The 22,792-nt window shown below is 37.4% G+C and overlaps 2 pseudogenes; one reads left to right on the plus strand and one right to left on the minus strand.

The window, feature by feature from the left end:
• The first annotated feature begins 5,322 nt into the window (after positions 1-5,322).
• Positions 5,323-7,362, plus strand: LOC120148667 (annotated as a pseudogene).
• LOC120148668 lies at positions 7,234-14,043 on the minus strand (annotated as a pseudogene).
• Between the last annotated feature and the right edge of the window lie 8,749 nt (positions 14,044-22,792).

The raw sequence follows: 22,792 nt of genomic DNA on the forward strand, positions 1-22,792 counted from the left end.
TCATCACTCAAATTACATTCTTCTTTTCTCTCTAGTTTTATTAAAGTTTTCTCTTTTTACCTTTCAAGTTTTTCCCTTTTTTTCTTTTATTTTCAAGCTTTGTTTTCAAAATACTAAGTATGACTTTCGTCATGCTTAGCTAAACTTTTCAAAAGCCGAGAGTTGTCGCGATGATTCAATTCCAACGGGAGGAAACAGTCCCTTAATATATTCAGAATATCTCTATCAATCTCTGCGCTTATTTTTCAAAATCAAAACAGTTTTCAAAATCAAAGATTGACTTTGGTCAAGAGGTTGTTGCGATTAAATGTGTGGGAGGAAGATTCGGCTTATAGAAAGCAATTCGACTTCCTCGGAACACACTTGGCGAGATAGTTTCGCCAAGAGAGAATTGAGATCGAAATTGACGGTTATAGAAGCAATAATTAGAGTCGGACGCTACAAACTTAAACGGTAATTGATCTATGACAATTGATGTCGTTAGAATCAATTATCGAAGCTGGAATCAAAGATTGACTTGCGTGTTCGGTATACAAAGATAGAGCCACGGGGATAGGCCTTGTAGACAAAGTAACCGACGTGAATCCCGAAGAGAAAATCTTATTCGATGATCTAAAGGAAATTGAATCAAAGCGAAGCTTGAGGCGATTTTTTACCATACTTATTCACAATCTTCATCATCCTATTTTAGCTTTAATTGCTTTAATTTATTTACTCATTTTTACTATTTAAATCTCATATTACAAACCCCCCATTTTACTATTTTTCGCCTGGTTAAAAACCATTCAAACATAAATTTGTGATTTTCTAAGTCCCTGAGGATTCGACCCTTATTTCTCTATACTACGTATTTCCTTATTTATTAATTGAGAAAAAGGAATTTATTTTGACACTGAAACAACAGTTGTCAGTATGATTGTGTAGATATCGATCGAGTACAAAGTCTGGACAAGTTGACACGTAATAGTCATCGAGAAGAGAGAAGATATCAGTATTGACTAGTGAGGCCAAGTGAGTGCATATTATTGTAATATATGATGTTTAATGGAAATAAGACTTGCAACAAGTATATTTCCGATAGTAAAATGCATGAATTCATAGATAGAAATATGTATTTGTGATGGTTTATATATGTGCATGATCAGTAGATGCGGTGATATGTTATTGTGTATGTTGCATGATTTGTGTAAATACATGTTAGTGTGATAAGTTATGTGAAATAGTACAAATGATCTAGTGTATATGTGATATATATATGATATACTGGAAACATATGTGAATAAGAGATGGAAATGATATACATGTTATATGAACACATGAGAAGTTTTATAAGATAATGAACATATGAATATGAAATCATATGAACAATGATATGTACATGTGAATATGTGAAATGATAAATAATAATGCCCATGTTATATTTCATGAGGGCTAAAGGTATAGTTGACATGCCAAGAGTCGAGGGTTCATAGGTCCTTCGGGACAAACAGAGGTCCTTCGGGACATATATAGGTCATTCGGAAAAAATTTCACATGCTCCTAGTGGAACCCCATACAAGCTGTGGTGACAACATATGTGCACAACCTCTATGTACTCACATATCTATGGTTCTCACATATGTACATGGGCTAACAAAGAGATAACAATATATATTACATGTGATGTATATGTTTTTGTGATATGAATTGTATATATGATTTATATGATGATGTGTGTATTGCTGGGTTAAATAAGTCATATGTTGATTAAAAGGTTAGGTATAAGAGGATATGATTATAAGATATAAATGATAATAATATTGATAGTGGAATAAGGTTAGTGATGTAAATAATCTGTGATATGTATATGTGTACATTATATTATTTATATAATGTTATGTTGTTTTGTGTGGCATCATGAGAAGATATGTTCATACATGTTCTATTAGTTAGAGTTTTTTTTAATAAGTTTAATGCCTCACTAAGTCATACACTTAGCGTGTGAGTGTTTCACACATAGGTTCCGGAAAGGGAGGAGAGAAATGAAGTAGAGCAAGACAGGTCAGATTCTCCATTCCACGGATCACATCAGAAAAGAAATGATTAGTATGTATTTTGTTTAATGTATATAGTTGGCATGTAATTAAGATATTTGAATAGTTTACGCTCTGATATTTTTGTAAAATTAATTATTTTAATAAATTTGAAATTCTTCATTATTTCGTAAAAATGATTGTTTGAAAAGTTAATGTGACACTTCGGACTCGGATCCGGTCGGATACGGGTTGGGGTGTTACAAAATCCCTCCTCTAAATCCATGTGTCTCCACCAGAAGGAATTAGGATATTCAAGAGAACTTACCACCTCATCAGCCTTACGGCCACCAAAGAGGGGTTAAAACGTGAAATAAAAAGATAGAAATATCGACAATATGCAGGGCTAGCAGCACCCTGGCCGTTCCAGAACATAGATCTAAACATTATACAATCTTCAAACAAAAATTAGAGGTGCTCCCCCTCCAGCGTTACGCCACCATGTTCAGAACCATCACCTGTGCCACGATCAAATCCTGACCGGATTCGATATCCTGAATAACATGCACCATAGGATCCGGAGCCTTAGAATTCTCCTTATCCAGCTGGTTTGAGGCAGCCTGCACCATTCTGATAGAAGCGGACGGCCAGGAGCCTTGAGCTGACAATTTTTCTTCACCTCAACCTTTGTTACCCACATCTTTACTTCCACTGAATTTCCATGTTTAAACAGAGACACCCTCTCCCGAATACCAACACGTATCTCTATCGTACCATCATTAATCTTGACCGCTATATGGGTACCACCTCGGATGTTTGGAGCCAAAAACTAGATGTGTCCAATAACAGTAGGCATATTCGCTGGGTTAGTAATCTCCTTGAATGGCTGTCAATCCATACCCGTTTTAGGGATATTCTTCAACGAGGCTTCACTGATGTCCTTTGACGAACCCACTCTTTCACGCTGCCCTACAACATTTGACCTATTCTCAAGAATAGGAGCCTTACCCCGAGCCTCCACAGATATATGAGCCCCTATACCACTTATGCAAGGCAAGTTGTTAACAGTCAGATTGCTGTTCTCATCACCTTTCTCAACTGCCAAAGAAGATAAAACATCAAACCTAAACTTACCCGGTTGGCCTGCTATCATCCAAGGGCCATAAAACTCCTCCCCATTCTCTGTTGTGCTACCATGACCTGCATTTCAGATAGATTGGAAACCTTCGTAGTTGGCGGGGGTGCCGGAGTTCTACTACACCCTTCATTCGAATAACCATAAATACCACACTGAAAACAAATATTTTGCAATCCCTCGTCATTTGCACAAAACCATCAATTCCTATGCAGGGCAGCAGGGGCTTAGTCAGGTCCACTGCAACAACCAGCCTCGCAAACTTCCCCCTCTCCTCAACTCTTGTATTATAATCTATCTTAATTACCTTGCCAATTTCAACTGCCAAGAGTCGAAAAAGTGATTTACTATAGTAACGATACAGTAGACCCATAAGTTGGATCCATGCAATAATCTGAGACGGATTCCGCAGTGCCAAAATTGCAACTCCACGGTTGGACTGTTAAGTAGCTTCCAAACACCACCCAAGATCATTCCGTTAATACTTTCGTGTAATCACCTTCCAATTCAAACCTTACCAAAAAATAGTCGTTATCCAGATCAATCAATTGGAAATGACCTTGGGGTAGCCAAAGTGTATCGATTTTGTTCCACAACGCTCTATAGCCAATCGAATTCCCTAAGAGATGAACAATGATCGTCTTCCTCATATTATGATCAATAGAGTCATGGACACGGTCCGAAAATGGATGATAGGATATGTACCTCTCCGATCGACAACTACGTCTCCATCTTGAATAACCACTTCTTCTTCGCATAATTCAGGGAACAAAGAACGATTCGAAACCTTCTCCCAACTAGCCTATCCGCGTACGATTGTCCACCTCCCATACTACCGGTAGTATTCATCACCAGTGGAACTTTATCCACAGCCCTTCTCCCGCCCCACAATTCTTCATAGCACGGGCATCAGTCACTTCCCCAAGCGTCTCCATTGCATGCATAACTACGTCATCAACAACCCTAATTCTGACTCACCGAAACCAACAATCTACAAACCAACCTCCTCTTCCCCTCCCGATCGGCTTCCAAACAGTGGGCCAGACTGCCCCAATGCCGCCAGGGCCGGTGGCCTCAAACCATCACTCATTCACAAAACCCTAAAGAATTCCCATACTTCGGAGCTGATGTAAGTTTTGATTTTAATTTGATTTTATGGTTTTTTTAGTCCCCATTATGTTGTTATTAAGGATCTTTCGACTGTTGCTTAAAATAATTATAAAATGTCATTTATTACATAGTTGATCGAATCCCAATAATAGTCGATATTATTTTGAGACGAGATTTTGTCTCTCGTGTTCTTACTCACCAAATAAAAAGTAACACAATAAAAAAAAAGCAGTTGGAAAAGTAGAAAACGAGAAAATTAATTAAAGTAATTGTTCTGTCTGATTTGACTCATATTATAACCAAATTGAGTCCTTCCAGAATCAGTTTGGTTACAGAATTACTTGGTCCAAATTTACAAACCAAACTGGAGGCTTTTTGTTTTATTCTTTATCCCACTTTAAAATAATTCGAATTATGACTTACACATTCCATGTGTGAATTGATTTCAAACTTGACCAACAGAAGGCTTTGAAGAAACAATGCATGATAAATTTTACTTTTACAATTTTTGTTTGGGTTGAATTGTATTCCTACCCTTAAAGCTATATCTTATTATTCTGTACACTGACCAAATTTAAATTTCAAATAGTTTAGGGACTTGGGATATATTTAAACCTAATGACCATTGTTTGGCTTAGAACCAAAGTAACCAAATTAGAGTATATGGACTAAATCCACTTACGTTTAAGTACAGGGACTAATACAAGAGTTTCACCATCTTAAAAGCTAGCTAACAAACACAAGAAATGAGCAGCCTCGTAAATAATTGAGTTTGTGAATAATAAAAATGGAAGGGAATATAACAAACCCTTCAAACCATGGGAACCCTCCAAATGGCAGCAGCCTAGTAAGTCATACTTCATCCTCTGGCACCCACCTTGTCTTTTCTTCATTGTACAACCAGAAACAGTCAAAATTTCAGGCAACTTGTTTAATAATTTCTTTATGTCAAAGCCCAAGTTGCGTCTAAGATTGTAATAAAGCCTTTTTTTACAATGAAAACCATGGCGATGATTACAGAAACCGAGTCACCTCATTGAGTTGAGTTGAGGAAGATTAAAAACAATGACGGGATCTTCTGGTTTTTTGCCATCCGGGTCTTGTTGGAATCATTGATTCGTTTGTCCAATGAAGTGTCCTCAATCGAAAAGCTTCCATTTGTACAAGGAAGGAACATTTCGACAATGATAAGGAGGATCAAGTTCTTACATCTTTGTTTGAAGAAATTAAGGAAACCAGCAGTAGTACTACTACTACTACCACACAACTCCCTCCATCATCGGTGTTGTGTCTCACCGAGCTTTTCTCGGTGATCCGTCGAGTTAAATTGTTGATGGAAGGTTGCAAAGATGGTAGTTCCCTTTGGGGACTGATTCAAACAGAGACAGCATCGAATCAGTTCTTTGTGTTGGTGAAGGAGATTGGTCGGGCATTGGATATTTTGCCTTTGAGTTTGCTTAATGTAACTGCAGATATCAGAGAACAGGTGGAGCTTCTTCATAAGCAAGTGAAACGGGTCGAATTATTCGTCGATCCGAGTGAGGTTCAACAAAGGGATGAGCTTCTCAGATTAATGGCTTACAACAATGATAAGAACAATCGATGTCCGATCGACTTCAAAGCGTGAAACATGTTTTTAGCAGCATTGGTCTGAGAGGCTCGTTGGATTACGAGGAGGAAATATCGAAGCTTGAGGCTGAAGCACAAAAGCAGGCCGGTACGGTGGATTGATGGTTGTTTCCAACATAAACAATCTCCTATCACTCGTTTCTTATTCGAAATCCATGGTTATTAATGAAGAAAGCGCGAAAGATGACATCAAACAGTCTAGCGTTTCCGCAAGTAGAAATATTGATCAGTCTTCGTCTTCTCAATCAATGTTGTTTAATATCCCTGACGAGTTTCGCTGTCCGATCTCACTCAATTGGATGAAAGATCCAGTGATTGTAGCGTCGGGACATACATATGATCGGAACTCAATAGCTCAATGGATCAACAACGGACACCATACATGTCCGAAAAGCGGGCAGAGGTTGATTCATATGGCCCTCATACCCAACTATGCACTCAAGAGCTTAGTGCATCAATGGTGTCAAGAGAACAATATTCCAATAACAGAATGCTCATCGAATGTATCAGAGTCGGAGATTAATAGCAAGCAAAAAGCATCTGAGAAAACCGTTGATCACATTTCTGCTACGAAAGTGGCCATTGATTCTGTCAAAATGACCGCCGAGTTTTTGGTCGGGAAGTTAGCAATGGGTTCCCTTGATATCCAAAGGCAGGCAGCATATGAGCTGAGGTTGCTAGCGAAAAACCGGGATGGATAACCGAAGGATAATCGCAGAGGCAGGAGCTATACCGTTCTCGTGACGATGCTAACTTCCAATGATCCGAGAATCCAGGAAAATGCAGTCATGCCTTGCTTAATCTTTCCATTTTCGATAATAATAAAATCTTAATAATGGCAGCCGGAGCAATCGGCAACATAGTCGAAGTGTTGGAATTGGGAAAAACCATGGAGGCAAGAGAGAATGCAGCAGCTGCAATTTTTAGCCTGTCGATGATAGATGACTTCAAGGTAGCCATCGGAGCTCATGCCCGAGCAATTCCGGCCCTCATTGGCCTCCTCAGAGAAGGAACGATGACCGGAAAAAGGGATGCCGCAACAGCATTATCCCATCTCGCACTTCAAGGCACTAACAAAGCAAACATTGTGGTTGCCGGGGCAGTTCCTTTGCTGATTGAATTGTTGATGGATGACAAAGCAGGCATAACAGATGATGCCTTGGGAGTGTTGACTCTACTCTTGAGTTGTCCTCAAGGGCTTGAAGATATTAAAAAGAGTAGAGCTTTGGTGCCTCTTCTTATCGATCTCTTGAGATTCGGATCGGCCAAAGGGAAGGAGAACTCGATAACGCTTTTGCTTGGGTTGTGCAAAGACAGTGGAGAGGAAGTCGCGAGGCGGCTTTGATAAATCCGCGAAGCATTCCTTCGCTACAAAGCTTGGTTGCTGATGGATCTCCAAAAGCTCGAAGAAAAGCCGATGCACTGCTTAGATTACTCAACAGATGCTGCTCACAATCTCACAATCCTGTCGGATAACATCACAAACTTCTCAGAGTGTAAATTTGTCGATTTCGTAAGAACAACGTGAAAAACATATTTACTGTAAATGAATCTCAAAGCTATAGCTTGATTCAAATCATCTTGATTCTTCAAAACTTTCTCAAAGAAAAAAAAAACAGGTAAGCAGATTGAAATGAATACACGGATATATTAACATAACTTTACAGTTAACATCTTACATTATATGTTCAACCAATGTGAACTATAGTGGTCGAAGCTCGGCATTCGTGAACCATGACTCACATAACGAAAGGCAATGATTTTTACAAGTCGACCAATTCGAGGAAAATATGAGTGCCATTGATATTGTATTTCCAGAACCAGCTACCGCTATCCATCAGATTTGGTGGCATGGGGTCCAACTGAACAGCTAAACCTGAGATCGTGTCAAAATCGAGCTCATTCTATAAGCATAGCAGCAAGCTTGGAAAATCGGATTACAGTAGCTAGAGGGATAAAAACCTGGATCTCCGGAAGTAATCTTCAATTTGTAGCCATCTGGGACTTCAAATACATGATTCCCTGCATGAAACGAAAAGAAAAACAAAAATGGAGTTTTGACCTGGAAAATCGACCCAAGTATGAACAGATGAAACCATTTAAAGAGAAGTACCAAGAACGGGATAATTGTTATCAGAAATAACCTGTATGCAACATCGTTGGTCTCAAACTCGGCGTTTCCTTGTATTATGACCTAAGTGCCTCGTAACGATGAAAGTCATGCTTCCAATAAACATTTTCCGGTAAAGTCCAGTCTATTCCGTCATTCAGTATCTTTACATTATGTAACTTGCATCTTCCGCACCTGCATACATGAACTCACTCTTGAACCTGAGAATTGATAACTATTGATCTTTGAAGATTCACAAAAGCATGCAATACAAAACCTGTGCCCGTGTTGTAATATTGGTTCACCTTTGTCGTCGGCCCTAGTTGAGCCCATGGTGTTTTCCGCCGCAATATTCATGCTCCCCTCGATCTGAGGAAAAACCCTGTATCAGTGTAAAAGATAATGAAATAGCATGCATTAGTGAAGCCGTCTATCAAGATAGTATGGACCTGAACGTTTCTCCACAAGAACTCTGCTACTTCGACTTGTATCTCCGAGCCCTTAGAGATGGATCCCCCACTAAACCGAGAAAACAAAACAATATTATTACTTTTTTTTTATAGAAGTTGGAGGTCTCATTAAAAACTCCCTTCGTATTCTTCCACATACTTAGAAGTATGTTGAAGAACATTGGAAGGAAAAAAGAGTGCCTCATATTTTATTAAATAGAATACCAATTACAAGTGGTAGCACCGAACCCTCAAAGAGGAATATACATCATTACAAAAACCATATCACCTAATAATCTTCCATCTTCAAACAAAAAGCCCCTAAGACCATAACCCTATTTCTAAGATAAACTTCAAGATGAAAGATAACAAGCAAATAAAAAACCAACAATTACAACCACAAACTAAAAACCGCATCTGAAAACATCTGTAGGACAATCACGACCCAACTAGAAGAACAAGTTCTAAAGAGACATTGCAATCTTCAGAGACCCAAGAGTCAGGTTTGAAGAAAGGATCAACTTCATGCACCAAGATTTTGAATAAATTAGCACCAACCTTCAACTCCAACAACTCATCAATTCTCCCTTGAGCCTTAGTGAGTATTTGGATTTTAGCTCTATCAAAAGACGTAGGAAACTCACAACTGCTGTCGATTGCAATTAACTTGCCCCACTTAGTTGCAATGTTTTTGAAGGTATCTCAATTCCAAGCGTGAAAAGGAATATCTTCGCAAACTACCCACACATGACGACATTCCACCACTAGGCTCTCCGACCAAGTTTTCACTCTTGAAAACCATTCTGTTAGAGTCTCTAACTTATCATCCTTCACGCTTCTCAACGAATCATGGTCTTCAAAAATCATAAGAACTACATTTCCAGCAGCTCTCATTAGCGTGAAAACCAGCTAATCCTTTGGCTTGAATCTGGTTAGCAAGATTACCAATTTTGATAAAGTTCTTGCACCACCCCACAAGACAGTTACTCAACACTTGAAGTTTATCTTCATCCACAACACCCTCAACTTCACAGTGTTTATTCCTCGAAATATCTTCCCACCCAGACTTACTTTGAACAATTGTCAAGGACTTACGCCAGTAAAACTGTCGGGGTTTATATTTAGCCAAAGAGACTCTAATTTTGCCATAAATATGATTACCATTCATCAAAGAAATCGTTTCCTTGCTTCTCGATTGTAGCATAGCGAATAAACCCAAAGCGAACTTCTTTTTTTGGGAATGAAGGCATCAATAACTTGTCCGTGTGTGCCAAAATATATCTAAGTCTCTTCAAATGGATCTTCTCCGGTAGGTTCTCAATGAATAACGTGACGCATCCACTTCTATAAACATTAGTACCATTTGTATGAGCTTCTTCCACCGGTTTTGAAAACCGTTGCTTCTCTTTCTCACTACTTCAGAAGATTTTTCATTGGCAAACTCCTTCTTGTTAACTCCCTGGTTCCATGGTGAACTACATCAGTAGCAGAAAGAACGGAGTTGCCTCCCCTGACGAAATCTTCTCAATCCTATAATCCCACCTTGCGAAGGAAACATACCATGTCTTCAATCCTAACAGCAGGTGGTGAAAGTCTAATGTTCCTTTAACAGAACCTTTTTCATAGATTTGGTTGGGAGAGGACGATCACCCGAGCTCGCTGAAACTGCTCTTAAACTTTGCTAATTTTGGGGTGTAGAAGAGGCCTGTAGGAAGTACCGTCGGCCTCAACTGTCCAGCTTGCCTCACGGGGCCAAGGCGACCAGTACATCGTTCATATTAGAACGCTCTGAAATATGGAAATTACGTATTGCCTCAAACCGGCCAGCAAACGTGGTGAAGGCTCGCCTGTTCGTTTTCCGCAGCTTAGTCCTCTCCTTTTCATTCTCCCTCGTTTTTCCTTGCCGAAGAAGGAAGAAGTTGTTGCTTCGTCTGGTCCAGAGGGAGTACGAGTGGGGTGCACAGCGACTGCAGCAGACCTTGAAGGAGTAACAGAACGGTGACCCGCAGAGGATGCATCCACACCATCTGTTGCAGCAGACCTTCGAGCATCCACCACATCTGTTGCAACAGACCTTCGAGGTCGCCTGGGCTGAGACGGGGGTTGGGGTTCCATGGAGAGGTCTGGAAATAAACAGAAAGGAGGAAATGGAATAAATTTTCTGCGAACCCGTTCACTGGAAGAAAAATGGAGAATAGAAGCGATTCTCACACTTGGAAGGTGGTTCTGGTCGCATTAAGACGCTGAGTCCGGTGGTGCAACGTATTGAGCACGGACGGCGGGAAGCGGCTAGAATCGGCAGAGGGCTTCGTCAAGATCTGCGACGATAGAATTTATCATGAATCTAAGCCAGATTTGAAATCACCGTGGGCCGGCGATCCTCCCTGTAAAAACGGCATCAAAACGGTGGTCGGAGTGCGAGGCGGACTGCTGACGGCGGCGGTGGGTGGCGGACGACGACGGTGGACAACAGTTGAATGTCGGAGGAGAGAATAGTTTCCAGCTTCTCTCACTAACACGTGATGTAAAAGTATAAAATAAAACAATGTTATTACTCCATATGGTTAACGCTAAAGCTTTCATTGCTGGAACTTTGTAAGTTAACGGCAATGTTTCCGGAGATGGATTTATGCTAGTCTATCAACTAGGTCATAGAACAACTTCACCGAATGCAAAAGAAGCAATAAGGTAGCAGTTGAGTTGCAAAATCTGGAATACTTACTTTCTGCCTGTGACCTCCCAACTGGTCCGAGTACCGGAAAAAGAAAGATGAGAAATGGCGGTCCAGAGTCTACATACTTGTCATTACTTTCAACCTGCATGATTAACAATATTGCCCGTCATAACGAAAAAATTTAGTAAATAATAAATAGATATACCGACAATCTAACTCATTAGATTCAAACAGATTCCGGCAATATGGGAAATACCTCTGGAATATCAATATCACATTGAGAAAGAAGATCAGAGGAATTCCACATGATACCCAACAGTGAACCATCAGGAGTCTGCAATGAAATCAGACGTAAGTATGTTTCTATAGAAAACAAGGGTGCGAATGAAGAATATTAAAAAAAACTACCTGGTGAAGCGATGTGTCCACAGTTTTTCTTTCTTCTTAGCAGATGATGTAACCCTTCTCCGTTCATTATAAACAATAAAAGTATCCAATTTATCTGTACACACACATAACCGTGATGTTAACCAGATGATAAAGCATGAATAACAAGAGAAGTCACAGTTGAACTCACTAATACCATACCTTCGACATCCTTGTAACATCTAGATGGATATGTTTTGCATAGTGCACTCCAGCCTGCCACCGGAGACACTGCAGTAAAGGAATCCAAGTGGCGTTACGGTTGGTTTTAGAAAACTAAAAGAGCTTGCAGGCATTCGATTTTTATCTCTTTGAATCCGTGTCAGTTATTCATTCGTTTATTAGGTATCCTTTTTTTGATTAATAATTTCAAATATGTTGAAGAGGAACACGATCCTACATGGCACAAAAACTAGCTATCCAAGCAAAGAGATACATACCAAGAACTTGTGCCTGTTTCCAAGTAATCCGTATATACAATAAACTTCTTTGTATTAAAACTATGCCAGGTAAACTTCGTTTATTTTTTGCCAATCCAACTAACTCGACAGAAGGTAAATCCACATAAAGAATGTTGGTATTGGCCTGGGAACTCTGCATGCAAACTTGACACACAAAAATGAGAGATTTCTGACTTAATTGCTTGAAATTAAGTGTTTCAAAACGATAAGTAATAACCGCAAGACAGATATAGCAAGCATAATAGTGTACCTATTAGGTGAAGGAGGTCCACTTGTGGTTCTGTACTTATCGAACTCGGTGTATTCAATGCATGAAAGACCATATGCCCCTTCTCATCGAGATTCTCCTCGATTAGAACATTGATTCCTTCTGTAGCCCCAAGTTCCTCTTGCAGGACGCAAACCCGAGTTTCTGTTACACTGGATTCAGAACAATAGAAGATTAGCAAAACACCTTATATTGGTGTTTCTTACCATGAACATACCTTCCCATGAGGCATGATGTAAACCGATCCTTGCCAATGCCAAGAGGGTCACATCCGTAGCAGCCACGATTACTGCAAACACTGCGATGCGATTTAAAATTCAGCAACCAATACATATCCCATCTGACGCGAACAAGTTTCGAAATATAGTAAATATGCCTAACCTGACTTGCCGAACAGTAGCTTTCCTTCTGTGATCATAAAACCATTGAAATACCTTTGTCGTTAGCAAATTTCCAGATTATGCCATGATCACCGAGTTTGCGTACTGACAAAATGGTTTTCTGACCAGCCATTTGCCGTCTTCTGCACTTACAGCAGGGACTAGAGGCTGACAAATTAGACATCAATTGGTAATGAGCACGATATTACTAATGATCGCCTAATAGTTTCAATTGCAAACCTGTTCAAAGAGTCAAAAATTCTCCCGGCTCGCCAAATCATCCAAGTCTTTCGCAAAGTGAGTGATATGCTTGTGGTTGTTCATAGCCGAACATGTCATGATCGCAACCGGAGTGATGCATTGTTTACCATACAGCTTGAAATACAGAAACTCCCTAGCCTTGCAATTATGCAACAATTCATAAACAACGAAAAAGAAAATACAACCAAACCAAATATAACATACCTGAAGATCTCTTGTAAGACCTTCCAACAATGTCCTCCACAATACGGAAGCATCACGGCCGGAAGACATTTCACCGTTTCGGAATATACCAAGCGAGCCTATCAGCTGAGCCTCCCAAAGGATATATTCACCCAAGTCTGGCATACCCTAAAACAGATAAAATCTTATTATTCAAGCAAAACTTGTACTTAAACAAAGAAACTAGCATTGACACTAACCTCAATCCCCATAAAGCTGCTTGAGATGCATATTCAGTGTTTGAAGAAAGGTCACATCCAGTAGGTGGATGAATTTCCGCATTCCTTGATTCATGAATTGTTGTATGAATTTGAAGGAATTTTGGGCAAGGAGCTGAAGCACCATTATCTGTTATCTGTAATAAAGAGTTATAATTAAAAAACTCTTTATAACATTCCAAAATAATTAGAAAACTTACCCTATGATTCCACCATGCAACCGTAGAACTCCTCAACTTTCTCCTAAAACCTTCAACAAGTATTTAAAGACCTGAGTTTCATCATGAACCAAACACTATCGTTCGACCATTGTTCGATTACCATTTCTGAATCATTTGGACCAACGAATAGAGCGCAGTCTTCACCGGCTTTTCACTGAATTCCCTTTTATTCGAAACCAAAACCCATGTGGCGCACCTGGTCTTGACCGGCTGCGATCAAGCATGTAATGAGAACGACAGGTTTAAACCCAAACTGAGTGAACCCAGAAACATTTACAACCTTGGGTGTTGAAAAAACTGTTGACTTGGTCATCAATGTCGAGAACTTTAAGTTTCTGCTTCAGGTTTTGGAAGACGAGAGCTTTGAGCGGAGAGTTTTTAGGAGGGAGATTTCTAGATGGAATTTTGGATTCCGGAGCGGGTGGCGCGTACTCTAGAGGCGCGGTGGGACACGCGTGGAGTGATAAAGATGGACAAGAGGAAGTGATAGAGAGAAAGTTAGGGGAGGGAAAGGGTGGAAAAGAGATGGTTTTTTGGAGTTAAAAGAGCAGATAAAATGGTTAGTTTTTGCGATTGTTGTTAAGAAGGAGAAGGGAAGAAGGACTTTTGTGGTGGTTGCCATTGATTACAATGGGAAGTTGAGAGAAAAGAGGATAAGAATAGATTGTGGAAGCATACCCAGCCACACGCGGAGAAAAACAGCAAGTGAAGAGAGCTCAAAACTTAACTGTCAAACATGTTCCTACTTTTCTTTCCTTTGTGGGCTGTATTGTCCGTCAGGACCGATCTAATAACCTCATCTCATGGTCCTCAAAATTCAGATTAATAACCTCATCATGGTCCTCAAAATTCAGATCACCATGGATTTTCTTGTTTACATTTGTTGGGGTTAGAAATGAATAAAACAGCATTAGATTCATAAAGAAAACAAATTTTTTATTTTTTTTACTCAAATTTATAATTTGAATTTAAACTAAAATTGAGTTTAAAGTTTAAATAATTATATAATAAAACTATATTTTTACTTAAATTAAATAATTTGATTAATTTATTATTTGATCTTTGATTTACATATTTTTTTAATTTATGTTTTATTTTAAGTACATTTTTTTATCAAATCTAATTACATACTCCTCAACGATAGAAGAATGCAATACAAGTTCAACTTTAAAACAAAAAAAAAACTTATTTTTTAATAATCTTTTAGTTTGTATTTTATTCGATTTGTTTCTAAATTATAAATTTTTAATAATTATTTCCTTTTATCTATTTAAATAAATAATATTATAAATATATATTATATGATTTTAGATGATTTTTTTATTAAATACTATATATATAATACATTTTTCTTGAAAGAATGATGGGTCTCGTTAAAAATCCGTCTAGTTCCTATAAAAAGAAAAGGTGCCCTAAAAATTATATTACCATTAATTATGTTATCAGATACATTAGAGGCAATGAGTCAAACTGCAAAGCTTTCCAAGAACAAGAGTCGAAGAGACTAATTTGTGGGTGAGTATTACAAGTTCGAGATATAAATTGAATAAAAAATTCTCGTTGGCATCTAAGAACTCTCAAGCTTCCTTGATGTGGAAACCAAGGGTGGATATGTCCTCCTCCGGCTGGGATAACTTATTAACCAAGACCATGGAATCAGATTCGAAGACACATGAGTCCAGTGATTCCCTCTCGTCAAAGACAAGCCAACATTGAGAGCGTGAATTTCTATTTGTCCAGATGCAACACAACTTGGAGAGGACACCGTCAATTCTCCTAAACCTGGCTAGATGAGTCACGGGCAATTACCCCAATGGGCGCCACACGTCTAATAAGCCCAAAAATCGTCGACTATGTTTATCTCCACGTGACCTGAAGGAAAAAGTTGTCAACACTCATATACACGAAGAAACACATAAAGATGTCATGAGTCCCCACTTCGTCCTTTGCTTTCAACCTAGCCGATAAATACTCCTGCTAGATAATTAACGTTGATAGCCAGAGATAATCGTTTAAATTAAAATAAATTAATATATTATTTATAATTAAATTTATATAAAATAAAATATATTTACTACTTAATTTAAATATAAAATATAAATAATAAAACATATTTATAACGCGACCAACTTAATTTTTCATTCAATTTAACTCAGTTGGATGCAATACTCATCCATTCTTGTGGCCCATGCCGGTGAAAATCTAGGTCTTGTCAGTTGTGTTGAGTTCAAGGCCCCTTCTGGGTTCATTCTAGGCTTTTCCGCTGGGCTCAATAGGCAAAATTTATAGGGTTTGATTGGGTTTACATTTCTTTCAGTCCACAATTAACTTTTGGATCTTAGTCTAGGCTACCATTAAACCTAGTAAATCAAAGGGTAAATTGTATGTTTAGTACCTAAATTATTAGTTTTAGTCCTTTTAGTATCTAAATTTTAATTTTTTGAAAACCATGCTTTTGTTTCATTTTAGTATCCGTCGTTAAAAACTTAACGGATGGGCTCGTCTCGCCACGTCTATATTCACCGATCGTCGCATCCGCGACCGATAAAACTCAAACTTTCAGCTCGCATCTTTTCAATCCTCTGAGCGTGATTTCGGCCTCTGTTTCAACGAAAACCTCAATCTACCCAAATCGACGTTGGACTCTTCTTCAACTCTTTGTTGTCTTGTCCAACTGTCAAATGGGACCTGAAATTGGACTATGTTGGTCGATTCGTCATTCTCTCGTGGTCCACTGTCGAATTGGTCGTCCGTCCACAGGAGCTATTCCCCATCAACTGACCATTTAGTTTTTAACGGTGGGTTACTAAAATGAAACAAAAACTAAGCGTAAGGTATGATTTTGAAAATATTGAAAGTTTAGGTATTAAAAAGACAAAACTGAAAGTTTAGATATTATGTGTAGTTACCCTAAATTAAATTCTTCTCCGAGTCCTTGTATTATACTGAGATGCAAAATTTTGTCAGTATCTCCACTTCAATCATTTACGTTATTGATGTTTTTCTCCGCTATGGGTTCAGGCTTTGAAGAGTAGCATGGAATTAAGTGTACATCAGAAATAAATAAATGAAGTGTCCTCACGCAAGACTTTGGTTTGGCATGAATGCCAAAATTGACGGTGAAATGTGGAGAAAGTCAGTCGTCATATTAATACAACACACAAAAGCTGTAACCAAAATTTGCTATAAATGCATGGCTCCCTGTCGGAGAAGTCGACGTTCAAGGCTGGGGAGGCGTCTTCAAGTGCATGTTTTGTATTATCAGATTTTTCTATAATTCATATATAAAACATGTGTGCATTCAGCAAACAACTTGAGTGTCACTCTAGCAAAAGACAGAATTAAAAAAAAGAAGATGCAGCAGGGATCTCTCCTTGATTCCCTCTAACACAGTTTGGACGACTGCCCTGAAATTTTAATATTTTTTAGTCACTTATATCCTGTTTTCGTTAATACAAAACTCCATAAACTGTTGTCTTTTCCTTACAGTGGCAACCTAGTTTCAAAGACATAAACTAGGCTAGCTCCCCAACGAGCATATCTAGCAATGCTCAAATTTATTATTTTTTCTCGGAATCCATGCACAAACGAACAATGGGAACAACAAAAAGAAGAAAATTGAAACAAAGCGGGGGTTGATTTGATTGATAATTGGCCTTTTGTGAACGTTCTGGTATTTCGACAATGATTCACATTTGATTTTAATATAATCGAAACAATATATATATCTATGATGATCAATTCACCGATTTTATTCCAGTGCATTCAGACACAAGTACTTCAAGATCTCACTCAGAATTGTCTCATTCATAAAGTGAGATCTAGAGTACTTTCCATTGTCGTCCTCGCCTGCCTCTTACCATCACCACCACTGAGCCATGAAGAAGACGAAGCCAACGAAAGAGACAAAGTGCTATCATCCAACCCTTTTCAACTCCATCATTGTTTGATGTCGTTGTTAGTTTCAAGGACAGGTTCAAATCTATGTCTGGTTAATGTTGCACTCCATCGTCTTCCTCTTTAGTACCGTGCCTCGATGCGTGAAATAATTGGAGCACATTGTTCTGCTTGGCCCCATTGCTTGCGTTGAACTAATGCTAAGTGAATTGTTGTTGCAGCTTTGAAATAGCTTCTCTGCAACTGAACTGTACACATTTTGCCCATCCCTACGTAATTAGAACCAAAACTATGGATTAATTGGTTGTGCATAGAATTATATATAATCAGTGCATCTCGGTAACCTCTTTTCATACCGGGAACTTGAAGGATTCCAATAATTGAAACCGTGGCGCATGGGAAGATGGCTGAATTCGTATGTTGGTGATGATCTCCACCTTCAAAGCAAAGCCCTCCATCTGACATAGCTGCAATACATATACACTTCCATAAACCTTGAAAATCATTAAAATCTATAGATTGAATGAATTAAGCTATTACTCACCTTGATTTGGGTCATCATCTTTTTGCTTCTATACATCTACCGAAATGAATTAGAGATATTTAGTTAAAAAGGATCTCTCCAAATTCAAGAGTCAATGAAACAATTTAGTAAGACGAAAAAGAAAATAACCTGTAGATGACTCTTCACATGAGCTATGCTAAGGCCTTTGATGTTCATCAATTGAAGTACCAACTTGGGTGTTGCTCCTGTGCCAATAAAGCACACTTTTTATTGCATAAATCAGCAGAAAATTGAAGGTTTTTGGAGGGATTAATCATCTTACTTCTTGTCCTCCTAGCCTTTCAACTGCATGAACAAACGAAGATGGGATCGGGCGTCCACCGGAGTCTCGGTGTTTTCGAACGTTATACGGCCTTACGGATCCAGAAATAGACTTCTTTCCATTTTCTTCAACTGAGCCATTGCTCCCTCTCTCCGTTTCTCGGCTCGATCCTGTTGTCTTCATCTTGTGTTGCTGTTCAGGCTGGTCCTGGAGTCCTCGAAGCTATCGAAACTTACCATGTTCCAACAATCTGGAGCTCTTTGTCTACAAGGATGATCGAAGAAGACTTAGGGTTTGAAAGTCATCCCGAGTTTACCGAGATCAAGCAAACAAGGGAATGAATATTTAGACTTTATTATTTCTCTAGAAAAATGAACCCTAAGCCCCACTTGTTTACTATATATATATATATATATATATATATATATATATCTAATGACCTCCATGTATGTAAATTAATATTTCGTATTAAAAATTAATATTTGCTAGCTTCATGGTGACCAAACAAAACTAATTATAATGATGATGACAACGAAGATGGTGCCAAGTTTACCAAAAGAAGACCATTGTCTTTCAGTGGAAATTAATTAATTAGATAGATGTTTTAATATTAAAATATGTTATGTTAATTCCATATTCTATGATAGATAGTTTGTGATATTAAGCTCTTGATTAGAGGGATTAGATAAGGGTTAATTAATGAAGGCAAACCCTATAATGCGCAGTAAGAACACCCTGTACACTGTTGGTTGGCTCTAAAAGAAACGGTTAGGGCTTCTCAGCTCGTGACTTCTCTAATAATAATATACCCAATATATAACATGATGAATGGAAAGGTCGAATTATGCTCACGATCCGTTTACTCTTTGCATATTAAAAATTAATCCTCTACTTTTAGTTCAAAAGGAATCTGCTAAATAAGCAATGTGGAATGTGGAATCGGAAGATCTTTAGTATTATTTCATAGAAATAATTCGATATCTTTTACATGGATTCAATATAGAGACATATTAAATTAACACTTTTACAATTTCTAAGGACTAAATCAGAACTTTATTATTTTGGGGACCAAGACCCAAGTACGGAACTAAAGAAGTGGTGGGATGGGTCATGCCCTCCAAATATTTAGGTATAGTGACATTTAGATCATTATAAGTTTAAATGTTAGAAAAATCACACTTTATTTCTATTTTTGAGTTTAAATAGTTAATAAGACCTTATACTCTCGAAGTTCAATAATTTGATTCCTCTCAATTTTTTTTATCATGGATTCGACTTTGGCAAGGTCTTGCTCGCTCCTCTAACTTATTCCCCGTTTCCACACATCTTTAAATTGGTTTCACGTTTTTTTTAATTCATAAGAATGCTACATAGTTCAATATAACAACATTTCTTTGACCCTGATAACAATTAAAGCGTCAAATCAAAAGAATAGAGGGTCTATATTCCAAATGTGAAAAGAGTACAGGGACTAAGAGCTAATTAATCCATCCACTTTTTGCCAGTTGCATGCGTGTTATTAAGGCATGTTATAGTGTTTTTCTCACCAAATGGCGGCGGGTGGCCTTAGTGAGAAATGCCGTCGAGATTCACGGATTTGGGGTATTTGTCCCTTTTGAAGACAGTTCGATAACTCCTCAATCTATCCATGAAAAATGACAATATTTGGCAACATAATTAATAAATTTTTTATTTTTAAATACTTTTTAATACTATGAAAGAGACCAAATCAACCTTTGGGAGTGCGCCACCTACACAGGGAATGTTTAAAGGAATTCATGTTTAAACCATATGCAAAGAGAAAACAATTCACTATATAGACGATAAATATAAAAAGATGTTATCTATAAAATTTTAGAATATATATATATATTTAAGAGTCTTTGTATTCTTCACACATCCTCATTTTTCTTCTAATTTATTTCTTTGTTAGGGCGCCTCGTAAACATTTCTGACCTACCATAATAGGTTGTTGGTCATAAATTTTAACATAAACATTCAGAACATTCTAATTAAGTCCTTAAAGTATTACTACTGTTCAGTCTAATCATTAACATTTTAGGTTATAAGGTCATATTGGATCTAAATAATGGACCATATTTAAAACACATGGACCATATGTAAAGACATAAATCTGCTCTATGAACGTCTTGAGTCTACATGTTAGAAAAGATTGCGTCTATAAAATTTAGGAGAATTATTTCTTTCATTCTTTTAACACATCACATTTATGCAATATATGCAATTGACACAAAAGTGTTTACAGTCTCATTCGTATGTTTAAAATATGATCTACATCATTTGAGTTGCTCATTAATGCTCGAGTTAATGAATATAGCTGGAGAGTTTTGATTTGGTTGATACAACACTCATAATTTAAGGATTCAATTATAATGTTTTGAAATTAAGTGATCAATTTAAAGTTTAGAACATAGTTTGAGGACTTGTAGGACAATGAACCCCCTTTGACTATCTTCATAGACTTGGTGTATGTTTGGCAGGAGGGTGGGACAATGAAATATGAAGCTGGCCCAGGAGAAAGTTTAGGAGAGACAAAGTTTGAAAAATTATTATGAATAGGGCCATATTTGGTTTAAAGAAAGAACTTGTAATCTCTTAAGTTCACACCTGCTCCTTAGAGCCTTACAGCTAGCTCTACACAAGGGTCTGAAACATTTGCCCTCTTGACCTTGCGATGGACCACTCATCACTGCCCTTTTTTAAATGTTTGACCTATTAGTCTTTTATTCTAAGAAGAAAAAAAAAATTAATTATATTGTCAGAGATAATATAAATTTCTTATAGAAACACGCTAGGCGATAATTAAGACTTGAAATCACATATTGTATGTATAATATGAAAATGTTGTATTTAAATATTGAAGATAATAATATTAAAAGGAACAATTACGAAACTCTAACATAGAATATACACCTGACATGTAACATACAAAGGAAAAGGATGTAATATGAGATGTATAGTCTTGCTGTTTATTCACATGATCTGATCAAATATGTCCACACTTTTTGACAAAAAGGCTGTTTAGGTGGACGTACACAGTAAATTACTCTGCATGAAATGAAAATAAAACCTTATATTCGAATTCCATCCTCGTGTGTTCTCTCTTTAATTAATTTCTCCCGTGCATTTTCCTCTTGCATGACCATAGCAGATAGCTACGGAACTGGAAAAAGGTTTCAACTTCTTAACTACTCTAAAACTAAAAAGAAAAGGTTGTTCTTAGGGTGCACGGGCATCTCGGGGGACAAAATCACAGCCGTCCAACAGATGTTTTCCCCTAGCTGGAAACCGATAATATTAAGGGGTAAAGCAAAGTTTAGCCCCTAAATTAAACAACTGGTCAATGATGTAACACCCAGATACTGTGATATGCGACATACTCTTAGAGTCTTGTATCATCAAAACGATTAAAAATTTAATTTCAGACACTAACACAAATGAAAAACAAGTTATGGACTAAATTGAAAGAATATATAGAGTAGATAGACTAAAAGTTAAATTTATCTTTTATTATGGTTATTAGTTGGTGATGATGACAAGCTGAATGTTATCATAAAAGCATATATAGTATATTTAGTAGTAGAATTTATGTTTGGCCAGTTGGGGAACAATTACACGCAATTTGTTGCGCATTGACTGGTGGAAGTATTTACCCTAAGCTTTGGGGCATTAAGTTCAAAACTATACGGATATGCTTTTAAGCTTTTAATATGAAGGGTTGCGAATGGAAATTTCACTTCTCTTGGGTTATATAATTGCGTTGATGATATGGTATTATTAATGATAAGGAACCTTCAACTTGCATCGATTCTGTCATGATTCCCCTATTTAAACTTGTACTTTATTGGTGATAGTGGGTATTCTAAAGCTAACCCTTTCTAATCCTGTACTTTTTCATTATCCATGCCAGTTGAGTCATGCATGGCATTGCCATATCTGATTTCTCCTCCACTCAAACTACGATTTCTGATTCAATTTAGTCATTTTTGTTTTAATACCAATGTATTATAGCATCGTTTATTTTAATTTTTAAATTAACTATTATGTGTTTATATAAATTTAATGATGATTCATTATGTTACATAGCTTTTAATAAGTTAATATACATATTTATATTTGTATGTGTCAAAAATAATAATTCACATGTTAATATTATTATCATAATATCATATACATTTTTATATTTAGAATTTATACAGAAGAGTAAAGTGTATAATTAATGTTATATTGGTATTTGAATATCAAAGGCATCATGTTAGTCTTTGTGACGAAAATAATTCCAACCAAACTTCACCATAGCATAATCAAATATCCCAGCCGGCTTAGGCTAATTTAATAAAGGCTTAATACCTAAAAATGCCCTCTCTACTTTACTCAAATTCTCGCTTTGGTCCTTTTACAATTTTTTGACCAGTTTGGCCTTTCAACATTTAATTTGTTATCCTTTAATCCTTTCACATTTTTAAATAAA

This window comes from Hibiscus syriacus, unplaced genomic scaffold (genome assembly GCF_006381635.1).
Source record: "Hibiscus syriacus cultivar Baekdansim isolate YM2019G1 unplaced genomic scaffold, ASM638163v2 tig00110984_pilon, whole genome shotgun sequence".
NCBI lineage: Eukaryota > Viridiplantae > Streptophyta > Magnoliopsida > Malvales > Malvaceae > Hibiscus > Hibiscus syriacus.